This window comes from Pteropus medius, unplaced genomic scaffold (assembly GCF_902729225.1).
Source record: "Pteropus medius unplaced genomic scaffold, Ma_sr-lr_union100, whole genome shotgun sequence".
NCBI lineage: Eukaryota > Metazoa > Chordata > Mammalia > Chiroptera > Pteropodidae > Pteropus > Pteropus medius.
This window is the reverse complement of record NW_024340701.1, coordinates 13,464,577-13,484,507: the sequence shown is the minus strand read 5'-3', so window position 1 is coordinate 13,484,507 and position 19,931 is coordinate 13,464,577. Positions and strand designations below refer to the sequence as shown.

At 38.6% G+C, this 19,931-nt stretch overlaps 1 protein-coding gene across 8 annotated transcripts in view; it reads right to left on the bottom strand.

Annotated features, from left to right (window-relative positions):
- NFIA (nuclear factor I A) overlaps positions 1–19,931 on the bottom strand; it is a 356,733-nt gene that overhangs the window by 283,731 nt on the left and 53,071 nt on the right. The window lies entirely within an intron of this gene.

The window sequence follows — 19,931 nt, the reverse complement described above, 5'->3', positions numbered from 1 at the left end:
TAAATGGATAAATATATATACAAACACACAAGTGCTTTTGTTGTTTTTGTTTTTGCTTTTGGTAATTTCAGAGTAGCTTTGTGCAAACACATGATTAGTTAATCAGGGTACTAAGATTCCAATCGTTAAAATTAATGCTCAGGACTCAGAAACAACCATTCACAATATCTTAGTAGGTCAGCATATTAAATAACACCTCTGCAACACAAAAACATATTATTTTTTAAAGATGCACATCTACTAAAAGGAAGGTTTCCTTCCTAGTTTAAAAATAATGTGTTGAATTAATAAAGCTGATCAAGTGATTAATAGAATCCACAATCTTAATCTTATTATTTTCAAAGATGAAAGGTTTTTCTGCCAAGAGCCAACTGTCTCCACTTGCTTAAGAACAATAACATCTGATTTACTATGATCTACCTACTCTATCTGCAATAATTTGGCATGGGCATGCCTTTAATTCTCCTTGTATTTCTTTATCAAGATACACAAAGCTGTTAGTGGTTTATCCCTCTGAAACCTGGGGATTCATGTAAATAACTTTTAACAGTGGGATCGCACATAACAATTTACAGAGCACTGTGGCATAATGCAATTCAAAGTTGTTCTTGATTTAAAATGTTTAAAGTCCAACCACAGTGTCAGTCTGCCCAGAGAAATCTCTTATAAAAGTTTTCACACTCTGTTGGGTTAAGAGACAGTGGGTATTAATCCTATGGCTTCTACGCCAAGCTTCCTTTTTGTGGTCAGCAGAGAAGCTATGTGGTTGGTCTGAAGGAGTCCAAAGTCTTTTTTCTGTGTTAAAACAAGGGAAAGTGGGCCGGTTACAGAGTAAAAGAAAAACCACAGCCAGCTCACTCTGCTGTAGCTTTTCCCTTAAATGTGGCCTAGAGCTATTCTGCTTTCCAAAAAAAGGTTTAATTTAAACCATACACAGTGCTGCAGGCTGCCACGTTTCCAAACTCAACATTCCTTTCTAATCTGTGCACTTCAGAACTAACGTACTCTGTTTCCAATGGTACTCAGACGAGCTTTAATAAATAAAATATCACTGCCCATCCATTACTTAATTTGATAATAATATGCCCTTTTTTTCCTTCCTCTATTGACATTATTCTAAGTGCTTATTCGAGTCTGTTCAACTGTTGTAAACCTCACCTCTAAAAAATCAGTTCTGTTCTCTTTTGGGGAGTAAAGGGAAGAAAAAAGGGATAAAGTGAGGGAATTTTTGAATGTTAGCAAGTAGTCCAGAGCAAGAAAACCACCACTCTTGTGAAGAGGTTGCATATTCCCAAAATAGATAATTATCTTTATATCGAAAAATAAAAACAAAAACAAAAAACTTTTGTTAGTTTATTCCTTGGATACGACGCTAGAATCTGTGCTATTACTCAAAATGTCACTAGGAAAGACCACAGTCACCCTAGTTCACAGCTACAAAACAGCCACATGACCAACCCGGGTCGCTTTGGTCATCAGTGTGGCTGGTGCTGATCACCACACTGGTCAGAGTGAACAGAATGAATACTCCGCACAGTTGGGGTGCTTTAATTTTTTGCCACAGTGTATTCACTTGTATGTTCATTAAGAACTCCAACCCCAGCGGGAAGTCCAGCATACGGTTTTCTATGTGAGTTGCCATGCTCTATTATACGTGACACTTGTCAATTAAAGAGGAAACCCTTTTAAAGCAAACTGAAGTTAAGCTGGTACTTTCTTCAACATCTGATTTACCGCTGCTGTTATCGTCCAAAGGGAAGTTTGTTTTAGAACAATGATAGCAGTAGTAATCCTCCTATTTCAGTAGTGAGGGATTTAAACACATTCAGGGCACTGGGGACCAGTCAAAAGGTTTCTTTCAACAGAACTATGTATTTTAAGTAGCAAAAAGAAGGTCTTACTGATGGGATAACTGCCAAGATTGGACAATTTTTCAGTCTAACAGTTTAGAGAATATCGTTTTAAACTACCTGGTATAATATGAATGTGGCACAATAGATCAATGCAACGAATTCTCTGTAGTCAGTAAAATGTTCTCCCAAATAATGGAATCCATTAATAATGATTACTGCCCCCGTGCCTTTGCCATAAAAGTAATGCTCGATGCTACATCTCAATGGTATCTGATAAACACATAAAGTCCCACAATAAGAACATAATCGCAATATGGCAAATGAGTGCTGATTCCAGTGAGAGTAAAAATTAGAAAGCCATTATGTAAGACAGTCCCCATTCAAAACTAATTTTACCTTGTAAAATATACTTTCCTTATCTGTAAAATGGGGCTTAGAGGAGATGATCTCTTAGGTCCCTTCCAGCTCTGCATCCATGAGGGTTTAAAGTTTTCTCTAGGGTTTTAAATCTTAATGCACTCACGTTAGGCCTATCACCAGCACACCAATAATAATTAATGCTAATAAAGGTCCATGAAACTTTTGCAATGAAACTTTAACTTGGATTGATCTGAAGGGAAAAGAAAATGTAAGAGAAGATTTCAACTTTACATTTTTAAAGTTGAACATCATTTGTTTTCCGAAAAGCTGAAAGCAGCACATTTGGACTAGTGAAACACACAATTTCCTGGAAATGGAGGTAGGTGACCCAGCATGTACGGATACTCTTAAGAAAGAGTATCTTTAAACTCTTAAAAAGAAAAACTCAAAGCTCAGAAAAATATTTCAACTATGTCCCAGCTAATAATAATTAATAGTCATTGTTTATTCTGTGACCAACATGACAAATTCTTTGTGTGAATTACTCTCACTTACTTCTCACAACAAACTATTATTACCCCCTTTTAACACTTGGGGAAACTTTTTACACATGAGGCTTACAGAGAATTGATTAAGGAAACAAGACAGAACTAAACCCAAACCAGTGGAACCCCAGGGCCTAAATTCTTAGTTATAGGTAGATGCTGTTTCTCTTCTTGTTAAATTGTATCCATGTGATAATCTGGTTAAACCAGGCTGCTGTTTTCAAAGCCCTTTCCTTTTGCTTGATGTTGACTACTTTCAGCACCAAAGGTCAGGCCTGAAGATCGGCTTATATACAGATTCTATGCTTTAGAGCTTCAGTTGGCTCTATTTAAATGTGTGCTTTTAAAATTCTCAGTCTACAATATTCACCAATGACATTTGAGATGAAAGAAAGGATGTTTCTTAGCTTGGGAGTGAGGTATCAAATTGTTTCCCAACTCCTTTTAACAAACCTTCCAAAATGCTCTTGACTAAAGGGAGAAAATGGAGCAAATTCCATTTTAGGGGAAACTCATATTAGGAAGCTTTTTTCTTATCAAATGTAAAATCCAGGTTTTATAGAGACTTCCTTCCCTAAGCTAACCAGTAAGGAGACAATTTAAAAGACCTGGACTGCATATATAGAACAACAACTTACTGGAAGCTCTGAGGACAAGGGGCAGCCCAGCAACTCATAAGAATAAACTAAGCACTCACCTACTGTCCTTGGAACTTCACATGTCTAAAAAGGCAGGAAGATCTAGGAGCTATTTTTAGTATATCAAAACTTCAAATAGAAACTATACACTTACCCATGAAACAATTGCACAGGCTTACTAAAACATTAACCCACTCATCACACAAAAATTGTTTCATATTCTAACTTCTAATGGTTAGTTTGCATCTGCCTGCTGTTATAGATGTCTGTTTGCTTTAAAAAATGGGAAAACAAGTTAATTATTAACCAATGCAGTTTGTCTTGAAGACAAAAGTTTTCAAAAAATGGGATAAAAAATAATAATTGAAGTTCTTGCTGATAAAAGAATTGGAAGTTAGAGAATTAAAATTACAATCAAAGGCATCCCCAGCCAACCTGAATCTCAGACCCTTAACCGTAACAACAAAAGATCACATTATAAACGTATAACTACAAGGAATCATATACACAGGGCAAAGGATTGAAGAAGGCCACCGATGCAACATAATATAATGGAGAACTGTGGGGATTATGGCAAACTTGAAAGGCCAGATTCCATCCAAAGGTGTTCAGATTCAAATGTTTGCAAACACTGTGCTGGCATCATTCAACTCAGAGAACACTGATTGACCAGCCAGCCCTGAACTCAACACACTAGTTTCATTGATCAGGAAACTTGTTTTCAGAGAAGTAGTGACTTGCCTAAATTCATTGCCTGAATTCACTCCCCACCTTAAATGACTACATCAGGACTGGAAAGGTAGTTTCCCAATTCTCAGCCTTGGGTGCATTTACTGAACAAACTCGGGGCTTACAGTGGGCTAGGCTCTCTGGTAAAAAGCAGTAATATAAAGACAAATGATTTAAGATCCCTGCCCTCACTCTCCTTTGAGTAAGACACAGACCAGGAAACGAACAATACAATGCAGCAAAAACACTACAGTGATTCTCTGTTCTCATAACTGTAATGAGAACACAGAGAAGGTGAACAGAAACCACTTCAGGGGAGTCAGTGCTCAAATTTTAAAGCAGTCAGCCTTTGCAGATGTGTACTATCATATGATAATGTTTCTGGGCTTTACTATTTCTATCTTTAAAGAAACACACTCCACAAAAAGCAGGGGTCTTGGGAGATGGTCTCAGATCATGACATTCTTGGAGTCTTAGCCCAAGAAAACTTTAATGGCCCAGTTATAAATCTTCCAAAATAAGAATTTGTAATCGAAATACTGACAGACCCTTAATTATGGCAGCATTATAGGGCTTTGTATAATAAAGCCTTCGTAGTTTCAATTTAGATCATTATTTATAGAATGCCTTGCAAAGGATTTTATTTGCAAGTGCCTGCCTGAATCAACGAGGTGAAGTTTTACACAAGGAAAGGAAGTGCAAAGTACACTGTTTGAAAAAGCAGGGATTTACCTCCTGGGGTTCAGGAGGCCCAGGGACCAGGGGCTTCAGGCAGTGAATGATGATTTTGACTCCTCCGGTTTGTATAAAAGGTTGAAGTTCAGTGTGGCGCAGTGCAGCATTCCACAAGACCTGCTGCCTCTTTGAGCAGGCGATTAATCTCATGATCGATAGACCATATGATTAGGCACTAATAGCTGATAGGAGGAGAGAATAAACAACCATAAATTTCCTTTGTACTGAGTAATCCAAGTGTAAGCAGGGTCATTTAATGGCCACATTGGGTCATGTTACCTAAGGAGCCATATGGAATAAAAATGGAAGATACATACATTTTTTTAAGATCTTCAATTATTATCTCAGGGTTATGGGACCGGGACGGGGCTACCTGAGAAACACCTATTTAGTAGTCTTTGGTGGCAGATGCAAAGATTTCCATGTTCTGAGTGCAGAGGGCTGATTGCAGAAAGAATAGTGGAACATTCCCATTGTTGAAATAGTTCCTCTATAAGCACCATCATCAACCACCCTTGGTATAACATGAGCGGCCCTGCGTCGCTGTCTCATCAGTCCAGAAAACACTGGATTCTGTGGCTAGAGGACAAACGAAAAGGAAGCAGCGCTCAGGAACCAGGAAAGGACTGTGTGTGTCTCTCAATCAAAGCAATTACTGGACTGTTTAATTTCATCTTTGCATGCAGATCACTGCTCTGAGTTCCACGGTTGTTTCTCAGGGTGTCATGAACTTCCAGTACTGGGAATGGTAACACGACATAAAAGCTGGGATCCAGAAGGCCATAAATCTCATTTTCTTTTCTCTCTTTTCCTGGCTTCTTCCCTTTCTAAGACTCTGACCTCCTCCATCAGCTCCTTGAAAGAAAGAAATCAGTCACCCCCCGAGAATCAAATGAAAACCTGAGCCTTCCCTATGCACTGGATGGTTTTCCCTTGTCTGACAAAATTCAAAAAAATTTGCAAAAAGTCAATTTTCTCTCTTAGATGTACCTTTCTCTCCACCCAACCCTGAGCCCTGGGAAGCAAAAAGCCCTTAAGCTCCTGCTATCAATGCCCCTCAGAAAAAGAAAGGAAGACACTATGTTAGCCTAAAAGGAATGTGCCAGAGAAAGTAATTGTTGGATAAAAAAGAACATCAACTGGTCTTGCACTGTGTTCGCAGCCTCACCGCAAACTACACAAATCTCTTTTCTTTGAAAACTATCTGGGAAACAAACCCCTCCAATCACTCTCTCCACTTCTGAATTGTTCCTCCCAGTCCCCATTCTTCTCATCCCCCTCCTTCCCCAGTCTTACTAATATGGCCTTTGTTAATTTCCAAGCCTTTAGGGAACAACTGTTCACAACCCTTCCTTCTAGTCTAATTGTTCAATACTGCTGATAGCTCTTGAGCCAACAGTAGAGTATTCGATCAGCTCTTTGAGAAGAAAGCTGGTGCTTCAGACACCCTGGGGTTTGTTGGAGGAATTTTTGTTGTTGTTGTTCCCAAGAAGCTGGGAAATTCATTCTCCATTCGAAGACGAGCATTATCAACACTCCTGAAGCAGTCTAGTGTTTTAAGCAGTTGCTATAGCCAAGCCACATAAGAATTTTAAAATTTGCCCTGAAAATCCTTTCTTGGTTTACATTAATTCACAGAATTTCTGAGCTGGAAGAGTTTTTGGCCAGGTACACTGCACCATTAAAAGATGCCCCAAAATGTCAAATCACAAGGGACACTCCAATGTGCAGCCATTTCTCTGCTAACACTTTTTGGAACAATAAAACCAGCCCAGCAGAGACCACCCTATATGAACTCCCAGTCAGAAAGGGCACTTGTCTGGGAAGGAAACTCACTAGAGGGCCAGGGCAACCATCAAGTCCAGTGTGCTCAGCTCCCAGAGGAGGGATGTAGAGCAATGATAGGAAGAGACCTGGCAGAGAACAGAGATGAGTGGAGCAGAACCTTGAACCTCAGGACACGGGTCAGTTCTCCTTCCTCTATACCACTCTACCTTCTAACATATATATGTTTTTAAAGTTCTTTCTTAGTAACTAGTATCAATTTCTAGTCATCTCTGAAACCCCTATAACATAGGAAAGACACTCAGTTCTCTTCTTAAACATACTTGGATCTCCCCAGAGGGAAAAAAGAGAATCTCCTTTGTAGATACACGGAGACCATTTCAATCTAACTCAGCTGTTTCACCCTGATCTTGGTAGTTACCTATAACGTTGTCCACAATGAAACTCTAAGGGGCCAACTTGGTTCATAGCAGAAACAGTAGTCATAATAACATCTTCTATTTGCTGAACATCAAATATAGACTGAGACACTTAACAAAATCATTTCTAATCATCAAACAACCCTAAGAGGTAATATTGTTCCCCATTTTACAAATAAAGACGTGAGATGAAGAAACCCAGAGAGGTTGAACAACTTGCTCAAAGTCACACAGCCCATATGCAGCAGAGACCAGATTTGAATCACATCTATCTATCATAATGGCTGATTAGTTTTCATTGGATGATGCTGTTTTCCACACTGGCTTAAGAATTTAAGAGTGAGATTGCTCTATAGCTCTCAGAAATTAATTGGTACCGGTACCAATCTGGCCTCTCTGATTTACATTTTTCCAAGCATGAAAGCAATGCAGTCTTACACCATTCTCATGGATACCAGAGATATCACTAAGGCAGTCAGAAACAAGATGAGTCAGTCTTAGCACAAGCGCTAAGTATAGACTGAGGCTATAGCTATGTGGGCAAAAAGAAGTGGAGTGGAAGAGACTATCCAAGGATTATTATTTTTTTTAATCTTGTAAAATCAAAAAGGAAAAAAGGAAAAAAAAATTTTTTGATTCATTTATTCTCTCATCCTCAGAAAATGTTGGCTAAACACCTACACCTACTGTGCACCAACTTTCCTAAACTGAGTTAGAAATGGGAGTGGTTCAATTTCCCAACATCTTTTTGCCTATTTAGACCTTTTGGTATCAGCCATACTAAAGGTAATTATCAGTTCTCCTTCATCATCCCATTTTACCCCGATCCTTATGCTCTGGAAACACAATAGACTCTACTGCCGACTTGACTCTTTCTGTTCCCCTGACTACAGGGTCATGTTTTGCCCATTTCTAAGTAGAAAGCACGACAGAGTTTGGAAGATGTAATCCAAATGATGTCAGTAGCTGACAATGATCCACATTCTACTGCAAAGGAGATACATAGACTGCAACAGTTCCACTAGTCAGTAGCTTCCTGTTATTATCCAAAGGTTCACAGAGATATGAAAAGTGAGCCAGGCCGTCAATCAGGTACCAGCAACAATGCCTCCTAAAAGTCTTCTAGAAGGTGCTAAGTCATAAAGAACAGGAAGAATTATCCGAAGAGGATACTAATGGTTTTGTTAGAGGCCAAGGGAATCTGAAAACCACAGAGGTTCAAAGGCAAGAAAGAATGTGGAATATTTAACAAGCTACAAATAGTGTATTATGGCTAGAAGGTGGGAGGTGGTAAGAAGACCAGAGAGGTAAGCAGGAGCCAGTATTTGTAAGGGGACTTGCACAACAGTAATCATTCATTCATTCTTCTATTCATTTCACAAATGCTAATGAGTACCTACTGTGTACCAGGCATGATGCTAGACCCTGGAGATACCAAGATGGGTTAGCAATGTCTCAGGATACCAGTTACCACCACTCAACAATGAGCTGATTAAGCAGCTGGTTAACATTCAACCTGGAATGTAAACTGGAACACAGTAAAATACCCTTGCTTTTCCTAATCCACCTACTAAATTAAACTATTCACACCTGCAGGGGAAGAACTCTCTCGCACTGGTTTACAATGAACACTAGCCAACCCCCTAGGACAAAGTTGGAATTCTGCCCACTATATCAATATTAATTGCAACATATACAGATGCAACCCTATATTCTCCCATTTCTCCAATTCCAGCCCTCACACCAAGGTACATTCTTAATCCAACTGAAGTTTGAGGACACACACTTCAGTGCATCTGGGACTATAAAAATTCACAATATCATTAAGCAGCACTTGGTGAAAAAAAAAATGACAATAACAAGCTTTCCAATAACACAGAAAGCCCAAGGTCTATTTTCAAAAAAAAAATCAGCCTGAATGCTGTAAAAAAAAAAAAGAAAGAAAGAAAAAAGAAAAATTATTTTTCAACAATGACCATATAGGATTCAGAGATTTTTTTTTCACATAGTTAGATTCTACTTTTAAAATTGAAATAAAATAAAATATCTCAATCACCAGAGACCTAACTCCATTAGAGTAACCTTAAAAGTTATTAGGCCACAGAATCTGTTCTTTGTGACTGGAAATAATTTTAGAATTTAAAGATTCACTCAGTTATTCACTTTGATTTACATCATTATTTCCAAATATTCAGAACCTACCTAGTTTATGGTAGACTTATGGTAGAATTGAGGAAAGAACAGTGCATAGCTTCAGGATTATATTCACTAGAAAAGAACCACACATAAACTCCACCAACTCACAGCCGGTCAAGTACTCTAATGATGTGAAATAACACGCAGGCCAGCCAGGTGATACCAGTCCTTCCTGATACCACCCTGGCCACCCTCCACTTTCAACTTCTAGTAAATACCTTGTTAAGTCAAACTGAGTTGAACACACATGAAACCATTTTTTTCAAAAGTATGAGAGAAGAGAATCCATTCATTAATACAGGAACTTTCATTAAATACCTTCTGTATGGCCAGCAGAAGCAACCCTTCCTATAAAGAACACATCATTTAGGGAAAGAGGCGGGTGGATATGGGGCAGTGGGCAACAGGTAAACACACATGATGACAACAGGAAGGGTGTGATCATGTAGTCACTCACACACAGTGTGACACAGAATCACAAATGAAGAACTTCAAACAAACAGTCCAGGGAAGCCAGAAAGGCTTCCTGGAGAGGGGTTTTTGAGCTGAGTCTTATAGAAGAAACAGGAATAATCAAGGAGGTTTTCATGTAGTTATGTGAATATAACTGACTCTTGCCAAGCTAGCCATATTTGCATTTTAGACTGTATTCTGTTGGGTTGGGTTTCATAGAAGAGACTACTCAACAAAAGACTACTCAACAAAAGCTGCTCATTAGCCAGTGTACCAAGGGACACTGGAATCTCTGACAGGGTATGGATGGCTGAAAAATGACCACCCCACCCCACCTCACCCCCAGATGTCCATGTGGCAAAACAGATTTTGTAGATGTGAGGATCTTGAGATAGGGAGATTATCTTGCATTATCCAGGTAGGCCCACCGATAAAATCACATGGCTCCTTATAAGAGAAAGGTAGGAAGAGAAAGGAGTAATGCAGGTATGAGCCAAGGATTGCCAAACCAGCCTCTACAAGCTAGGAGAGGCAAGGAACAGATTCTCCCCCAGAGCTTCCAGAAGGAACCAGCCCTGCTGACACCAGACTGGTTTTTAGACTTCCCACCTCCAGAACTGTAAGAAAATAAATCTGTGTTGTTTTAAACCACTAAGCTTGTGGTAATTTGTTATAGCAGCGATAGGAAACTAAAACACAGGGCTTGCAGTAATATGAAGAATGGACTTAAATCAATACTGACTTGACCCCACACATCTGGGGAACCTGGATGTCTCAGAGCAGAGAAACAATGACAGTGACAGTATTCATTACTGAAGGAATTAAACTTCACACATAAAACTTACAAAAGGTACAAAATAGTGCCTTTTCTAAGGTACATACTTGCTTGTATGATTGAAAGTGAGCAAGTGTCTAGTTTCCAGGGAATTAATATTTGAGTGCCTCTGCCATGTCCAGCCCACCCCAGCTCAGTTTGTGCATATAACTCTACTCCAGAGACATCTAAACATACTCCCATGTGTGAGGAAGAATGTAACCAAGAACCTAGAGGACAGGAATTTTTGTCCCGTTTGTTCACCACTGTATCTCCGGTACCTAGAACAATGCCTGGCACGTAGTAAGTGCTCAATAATATTTCATGAATTAATGAAAGTCTGGAGATAAAAGACAACTTGTGAATAACAACTATATCTCCAGCGGATAATATTTCTTCTGAAAGGTTATCTGATTGGTTGCACTGCAGATTTTGAGAAAACATTCTCCTCATAATTGTACTTCTGATTTTAGCCATACACTGTAATGTGTAATAAAAATGGCAAAACAAAAATTCTGAGAGAAAGTCAGTGAAACTAGATTATATGGCAATGCGTTACCTCCATGTTTCTACCGGGCTTGAAGAAAGCATTATTTTCCTGGAATTTTTCTCCTTAGTGCTGAAATGGCACAAAACAGGCAGAGGTTTTATTCTCTTAGATTTACTATTAACACCACCAGCATTTCAAGAATAAAATATCTATAGGCAGATATGAAAACCTCTTAGTTAAATGAAATTTTATAGGCATTTGAAATATTCCAAAGTTAATGGCTAAGAGGAAGGCAACATCACTCTTAGAACAGTGAGGAGTAAATAACAGCAGTAGCTAAACCAAGACAGGTCAACACATACACATTTTCAAAAGGATCTTATACGTCAGACTATGTCCTGATGCTGGGTCTCATTATTCCGGTTTCCATAGATAACCATAGATAAAGGGTAGGGATTAAATATCTGCAGACTTTAGGCTAATGGCTAACCTAAAGGAAAATAAACATCCACCCACTTTCTCAAAGAACATTCCCTAACAACTACCCTGTGCCAGGCTCAGTGCTAGATCCTAGAAACAGAGAAACGATTCAGTTTTTGAACATTTTCTTTGCACCAAGCAGCTGTGCTAAGTATGAGATATGGTCCCATTACTATCATCTTCATATTCACAATGAGAAAACTATGGTTTAGAGAAGTTTCGTAATTCTCCTGAGCTTAGGTGGCTAGTACTTGGCAAAGTAAGAATCCGAATCTACGTATATGTAGGGCTCATGTTCTTACATACAAGTGTCCTAGTGCTTCTGCCCAGGAAGGGCCCAGCATCTGAGCTTTGCCCATCACTAAATGCCACCATGAGGTCAAACTTCAACAAAAACTCACGTCGGGTTAAATTTGGAGACAGATGCTTCCCTGCCACGGGAACACAAAAATGTTGTTTTAAGCCTTCTAGGACAGTAGTTCTCAAGCTTTAGCATACATCAAAATCACTTAGAGGGCTTATATCAAAATAGATTACTGGTCCTCAACTGTCAAGTTTCTGATTCAGTGAGTCTGTAGCATTTGCAGTTCTAACAAGTACCCAGGTAAAGTTGATGCTACTGGTCCAGGGACCACACTATGAGAACCACTCATGTATGAATCTGTAATATAATCTCTTTAGGACAAGAATTCTTTTTTTGCTCGCTGTGTCTAGAAAAATACTTGGCACGGAGTAGGTACTCAGAAAATATTTACTGAATGAATGAAATTGCTGTGTACTTGAAAAACAGATAACCAACTATATTAAAATTGTGTGCAACCAGAGGGGAGGGGGAAGTGGGGGAGGAAGGAGGTAGATGAGGTAAAGGAGGTCAAATATGTGGTGACAGAAAGAAATTTAACTATGGGAGGTGAACACATAGTATAAAAATATATATGCCTTACTATTAAAGAGTACAGCTGAAACTTACTGGAGTAAGTTTCTTTACTGTCACCATTAAAAAAATAATTATTTTTTTAAAAAATTGTGTGCAAACTAAGTGTAAATAGGTTCTGACTAGAGCCTGGGAGATTATCTCAGGATTGAGGGTGTGAGCACCTTAATGAATATTGTGACATATCCTTTGGATGCTCAGAAGCACGTGTCAGTGTATGTATGGGTAGTTACTGCAACCTTTCCCAGTCATGGTAAGATAGCATATTGGAAAGAACATGAAATTAGTGCTAATTCTCTACTTACTAAGAACAGATTCTACACAGCTAATTCTATGTGGCTGAATGTCCTTGGGCAAGTTCCTGACCTGGTAAGGCTTAGTTTTCTCTTCTCTAAAATGGGTTCTTGGGAAGATAAGAAATAACACAGATGAAGCATTCAACTATATGTCTAGCACATGGTAATAATTCTTCAATGGTACCTATGGTTAACCTCATCACAAACATAACTGTGTCAGGGTCATCTCACAGAAACCTTAATCTTCAGTAGAGAGTCATTCACGCAACAATATTTAGCAAATATTTACTGAGCACGCCATTCATGCTGTGGGATATGTTTGATTCTTAGTCACCACATTGAGTAATGGGTAAAAAAAAAAAAAAATCTCCTCCCTAGATTTCTTGCCACCCCAAAAGGCTTGTTCTAAAAACCCTGGGAGGAAAGGCCCAAAACAGATCTCTGGAAGAGCTTAGGAGCAAGAATCAACAAGAGTTATGTAAAGAGCTGAAGCCAGGTATTCCTTCTCTCTGAGGAGGCATGACAGGGTTGAGTCAACAAGCCTACTTGCTCTTGGGCCAAACAGTCACCACATAAGCGGCTCCCCTGGCAGGTGTGAACGTATCAGAAGAGAAGCTGCCCTGTCCGGTAGCTACAGCTGAGCAGTTCTCACCCAGGCTCTCGAGTTCTTGGCACATGAGCAGACACCTTCTATATGCCGTGAGCATCTCGTCTGTGTCTTCTAGTCTCCTTACCTAAAAAACTAAATGCAACACAAGATGCCCCTCCCTCTGGAAAACATTTTAGTGAAAGTTAGTGTGCACTATGTATATTTGCCTCAAGTTATACTGTTAAGAAAACTAAAATTACAAGTAAAGAAACCAGAAAGCAGAAAGTAACCTTTACTATTTCATATTCCTGTGTTCATTCATAATATAAAAGACTTAGAAAGGTACCCATTTGGACTCTTGGGAATAGGAAAATCCCAAAACCATAGTTTACTATTTTCAAAGGAGTTTCAATATGGGCAGAAATCGAGAATACTGTTCTTCAGGCTAAGTTTATATCCTGAAATATGCTTCTTGTAAGAAATAATTTTTAAAATGTGGAATCTAAAATTAAGCAAAAATAACATACAGTATGTTCAGCTTTGAAATTTGCCGGGACTCAGCCAAGTTTACCATAAACAGAAGGCAGAATTGTCTATTTTTAACTTTACAGCCCTTGGGTGATTAAAATTTTGAGCCATAATAAACAACTTTTTTCTTCTTTGCAACATAATTTCTCATTTGAAATTGCAGTCTTTTTAGTTGTTTAGGAGATATGGATTGAGCACTTCGTGTTTTCAAATTCTTTCTTAAATGAAAATTTCTTGCAGAGAATAAATGCATGCATTAGCATGCCAAAAGCACAGATTTAAAAAAAAAAAAAAAAAAAGAAGAAGAAGAAGAAGAAGACGAAAAGGAATGGAAAAGAAGAAGAAAAAAATGGAAAAGATCCTCACCAAGGCCCAAAACTAAATTGCCTTCTCTTCTTCTATTTAACCATTAGCATCTGGCCAGTTGCATTTTAGGAGCAAAAACACAGTCACAGATCCCACCATTCTGCCTATGTAAATGGAATCACCACAAACACCTCACCATCACCCAGCAGATTATTTGGCCATTTGGCGTGTTTGCAGATCTAGTATGTCAGCAGAAAGCGTATCTTCCCACCAGGAAAGACAGTTGCATATGCAATAAACCAATAGCCTTTGACACACCAGTTTAATTACATCATTTAGCTACCATCTTCTGAGCATGATCACAGTGTTAATGAAACTATTTTGGTGTGGAAATGAAATAGGTCAAGACAAGCAGATGAGGAAACAGAAGGGATTTAGGGTCATATAGAAAGTCAATGCACTGAGTCACACAGAATTTAACCTTGGCCCTCAAAAAGTACACAAAAATTCTCCTTCTGCTGTGAGTAATGCCAGTAATCTTCCCCTTTGGCATTACTTAGTGCTAAATAGCTCAAAACTCTTAAAAAATGAACAGTATTGCCTCCCCATCAAGAGCTATCAACAACCGAGTTATTGGAGATAAACTAAAGCCCAGTACCATAGGTGCTGACTTGAAATGCAATGGTTTTTCTCCCTGAGGGAAAGGGACACGTGAAGAAGATGATGCCCAGTTTCTGGTTTGGATGATTGACAGGGTGAAAAACAGTGACAGCCACTCATTTTGAAACACAGGAAGACGAGCAGATTTGTTGGAGAAATGGGCCTGGCAGTACAAGATGCTAACTCAGGTTCTTGTTTCTTTTTTCATGTGGAATGTGGGTTTGAGGAGCCAAAGAAAGACACTCCCTCCCTCCCCACAAACACACACACACACACACACACTTCTGTCTTCTAAAGCAACAGAGAATATTCCAGCAGACACTTAAATATGTAAGCTTATTCTTAAGGTCATTCTAAGGAATCTCTTCTCCAGGCTTTATAATCGTGCTTTCTTCAACTTCCCTTCCTATGGTATGATTTCCTGAACCATTAGTATCCAGGTCTCCATTTTGCTGGAGTTCCTCTTAGCATTTTGTACCCAAAATTGGGCAAAAGAATTTCAGTTGTGGTCTGACCACAGCCCAACACTGCATTAGGTTTTTAAACAGCAATGTCACACTGCTGGCCCCTATTAATCTTGTGGTCAACTTACACTCTTGGGTTGTTTTCACATGAACTGCTGTCAAATTAGGTTTCCTCCACCCTGCCTTTGTGTAATAAAGTTTCTAATTCCAAATGTAGGATGCCTCATTTTTAGCCTATCTACATTTAACAGAAAACGGGGATTTTTGTCATATGTTCATTTCGTTCTTACCATTTCTGACCCCAACTTCTCCAGAATGCCCAGAGGTATAGCCTTTTGGAATGAGCTTTCTCATGCTACATTCCAAAGGGGTAAAACGGTCTGAAAAAAGTTCTTATTCCTTTTATCACTAGATTCTCCATATCCCAGGCTACTTTATAAATAGCACTTCTTCCCTACAGAAACTATGTAAAGCCACTGGTGGGGGAAGGAACCTGCACACAGAGAACAAGATAATTTCTCATTAGTCTTGGAAGAAAGCAAATCTACTGTAAATTATTTATTTCTTATTCTGGAGTATAAAATTTGTATTTATATAATGCTAATTTAGATGCTGTACACTGCTTTCTTCTATCCTCCCCACCCTCCACACACACACACACACCAATAAGAATTTTTTTAAAAGCCAGATATCTACTAATATCCTGGAGGCCAGTGAACAATTTAGGTCTTTTCTGTAGGCAGCAATCAGGAGTGTTGATTGCTTTTACTTAGCTATCAGTATGTAACAGGCTATGTAGCCTTCAGGGCAGAGGTACAGAAAAGTGTAAAAGAGGGAGCTATGTTTAAAAAAAAAAAGTACACTGGCCAATTTTGAGTACTTATCTCAGCCTTGCAGTCCCACTGCCTGGCTATCTCAGGGTCATATAAGGATTTAGAGCTTAGGGAGTAAGTGGTCTCTAGGCTTCAGCCTCCCTGGATATCCCTATCATCATTTATTGGGTATCATTCAAGTTTGGTGGAACCTAATGTCTGGATTTCTACCAGATCATGGAGCTTCTCAAAACATCCTGCAAATGTGTTCCCTTAGCAGATACCAAGATTTTCTTTGTAAAAATCCCTAAGAGGTATAAGTACAATCTTATACCTTTATGGAAGATGGCAGGAGTAAAAATATGCTTAATCTGATGCTTATCAATGTGAGAAATTAGAATGAACTTCTTAATAGTTAAGCTCATTACATAGTCTTTTAAAGAAGAATGGAAATAGATCTCTTTGGGGTAATTTAGATGTAGCTGTGCCTGAAGGCAGCAAGAAAGACAAGATCACTTCCCAATAACTGGATGAGTTCATTAACAATGCCACCAGAATGACTCAGAATTGAGACAAGAGAGAAAATTAAGAAATCTCAATTTAGGGAATGCTGATTCACATCAGCTACTAACTCCTCAGACGAGCTTTTCAGGAAAGGTATCCTAACTTCTTTCCTTACTTTCTGGTCTGTAAAAAAAAAACACCCAGGAATCTCTCAGGGGCAAGAACAAGGTCTCTCTGAATAGTATCATCCCAGATTTAAAGAGTCAACTGCAGGCCTCCTTGCTCTGCAGAACCAACAAGCCTCATAGAGCCCTCTAGGAAAACGTCCAATCTGACCAGTATCCAAAGATACTTCTGTCTCAGTAACCTCACCACAGGAGCTACACAGGTCAGGTTTTGGGCTATCCTCAGCAAATCATGTCTCTCTCCATTTTATCCTCAGAGTAACTAAATGAGTTCAGAATTAGTTCTATCTTACAGATTAGGAAACTGAGACTCTTGAGAGTTTAAAATGACTAATTCTTTATTAGAAAGTGAGAACCTAGGTTCAACCACAAATCAGTCTGACCACAAAGATCCTTTCTGCCTCTAAGGGAGCGGGGTTAAGACCAGCGTATTTTGAAAATAATTTTTGTTTTACTAAAAATAAATGAAAGAATGTTCTTGCTCTTTAGTTCTCTGAAAGAGAAAGTTGCCACAATCACTTTTCTTTGCCCTAATCTTCACTCCTTTTAATTTGGCCTCTTTCAGCTGAGGATGGGGGGCGGTGGGCAGGGGAGGAGAGAATGAGCTAATAGTAAGAAGAACACTTAATTTTTACATGCTAATTAATGACTAAACAACAGCTATCATAACTGGAAAACATTTCAGGGCTCTATATTTCTTCCTTTAAACAAGCAGGAGGATCATAATTAACTCTGACAAATCACTGCTGAGACTTAGGCTTAAAGCTAGGGACAACCAAAACACCTATGCCTGAGATAGGCACATGTGAAAGCAGGCTCTTCCCCTGGTTTCATGCCTGGAATCAGCAGGGGAGCTTTAGAAAATACGAATACCCAATCCTATTCCAGGTGATGCTACAGGCGGCCAAGACTGTGAACCACAGTTCAAAAGCTATGGAACTGAGGGTTAAACACAAAATAAGATTCTTCAAAATTTATCTAGGATGAAAAGGAAGAGAGATGTGTGTATCCCAGTAACACATATGACATATAACTTATATGTGATACACACAACTGCACCAGTTTTCCATCTAACCTGAGTTCCCCAAGCTTACCCTGAGTTCCAGTTCTGACTTTTCCATATTAACATACAACTCAGTCTTTTGAATTTCTTTTTCCTTGGCTGTAAAGTTAGGTCAACAATACCCACCTTGCAGAGTTGTTTTATCTCATCAATTAAATGAGATAAAAAGGTTTTCAAGATGCTTAGCATTGCAGCACTTAATAGGTGTTTCGACCTTCTGAGATGCCTCCCACTTGGCTGATCTAAGCTTTAAACAATTCACTTATTACATTTTGAGTCTCCATTCTTTCCAAGAACTATAAACTTCTGTCCTCTAGCATTTTCCCTTAAAATGATCTTGATCCATAAGATTGTGTAGAATATTTACATCCATAATCCAATTCTCACATGTTTATAGGGAAATTCACTTGAAACCACTCTTAACTAAGTGGAAGTTTCTTTTAAATACAAGGCACCTATTTTTGAGCACCTATTATGTGCCATATATTGTGCCAAGCATTCTATACTTATAACCTAATTTAATTTCATTTAATTCTTATAAAGCCTCTTCAGGAAAAGAAATATTTTGCTCATTTTATAGATGATGAAATTGGATTTCACCAAGGTGAAGTAACTTGCATGCATACACACAGATATACACAAAAAGTCCTAGTAGGGAAACTTGCTAGAATTTGAACCCAAAGATTCAAAATCAGACCAAAGTCAGACCATAATTGTGTCTCCCAGTGCATAAAATACTTTATATATAGTGTATATGAATACTTTACATACAAAGTATTTATAAAATATCTTGTGCATATGTGTGTACATGCCAAACTTTAAAAGATTTAAGTATAAACTATATTTTTGTTCTTCGAACAGCACTATAAAATTTCTAAATCAATATTGAAATTTATCTAGTTTCTAGGTTCTCCAGCACTTCCCCCAGCCCTTTTATACTATCTAAGCTTTTATTAGCCTTAATGTTGATTGCCTTCCCAGGGCATCTACTGGTTTGCTTATAATTTGTCTAATTAAATTTAAAAAAGAGATGTTTCAGGGAGCACCATTTCATCATTTCCTCTTGTACTCCATGCTGTGGACTTTAATGAGGACCTAGACCCCCATCTTAACTCAGCCTTAGTTTCACTACAGAGGAGCTGTGCTTGTTAAGACAGTCTTTACTTGTCAGGAAAAATAGCTTTATTGAGGTCATGGAATGCAGAGAGTTTGATTAAAGCTAATCAAAGAAGAAAGCCAGGCTGCAGCATGGTGAATCAAGCCCCAGTACAACATGTTTAACATAACTTAACCTAGCCTATCTGTTAAAAGCAGACATAAATAAGATAAGGTTTCTAAAAAGAATGTATGGACCAATGCAGGCATATTACATGGTGTAATATATCCCCTAAGTTTTTAAGTTGAACTACTCTTTCAATAAGCAGCATGTCTTTTAAGCCCCATGGAAGCAAGTGACAATGGAGAGTTGTCATTTACCCCAGTCATTAAAAAAAGGGGCGGTGGGGGGGGGGTGGCATGACTTATATACTTTCAGATTTAGAATGTGTGATCTATGGATAAGTCTGGCCAATGATGGCACATAGATGTTACTGTCTTGTTAATCTGAAAGTTAGGTTTCTGGCTCAGTAAACCAGAGTGACTGTCATTAGCAAATGTAATGCTAAGGCATTCAACACTAACAATATTTTGGAAAGCTCTTCTAGGTGGGGTTTATAGTATTGTTTTAGTTGTAAGAAAACTAAACAGTTGGGTAACAGGAAAAAACAGTAGAAATCTGGAACTCTGAAGACCTACCTCTAGTCCTGACTCTAAAGTAACCTGTCACACGACCTTCCCAAGGACTCTGGACCTGGGCTATATGGGCCTCAGTTTTTCCAAGAGCCCAATGAGAGTAGCTGGACTAAATGGTCTCTTAAAATCTAAAAGTTCTACAATGCTATTAAAGACTACTTCCGCCTTCACACTGTTTTCTCCCAAGGCAATATGTTAATGTGAAGAGCCACCCTATACTGTTACTCAAAACTTAAATTTAAGAATCCTAATTCAAAAAGTAACCGTGGAAGATGAATGATTGTAAAGCCTTGAGGAGTTTC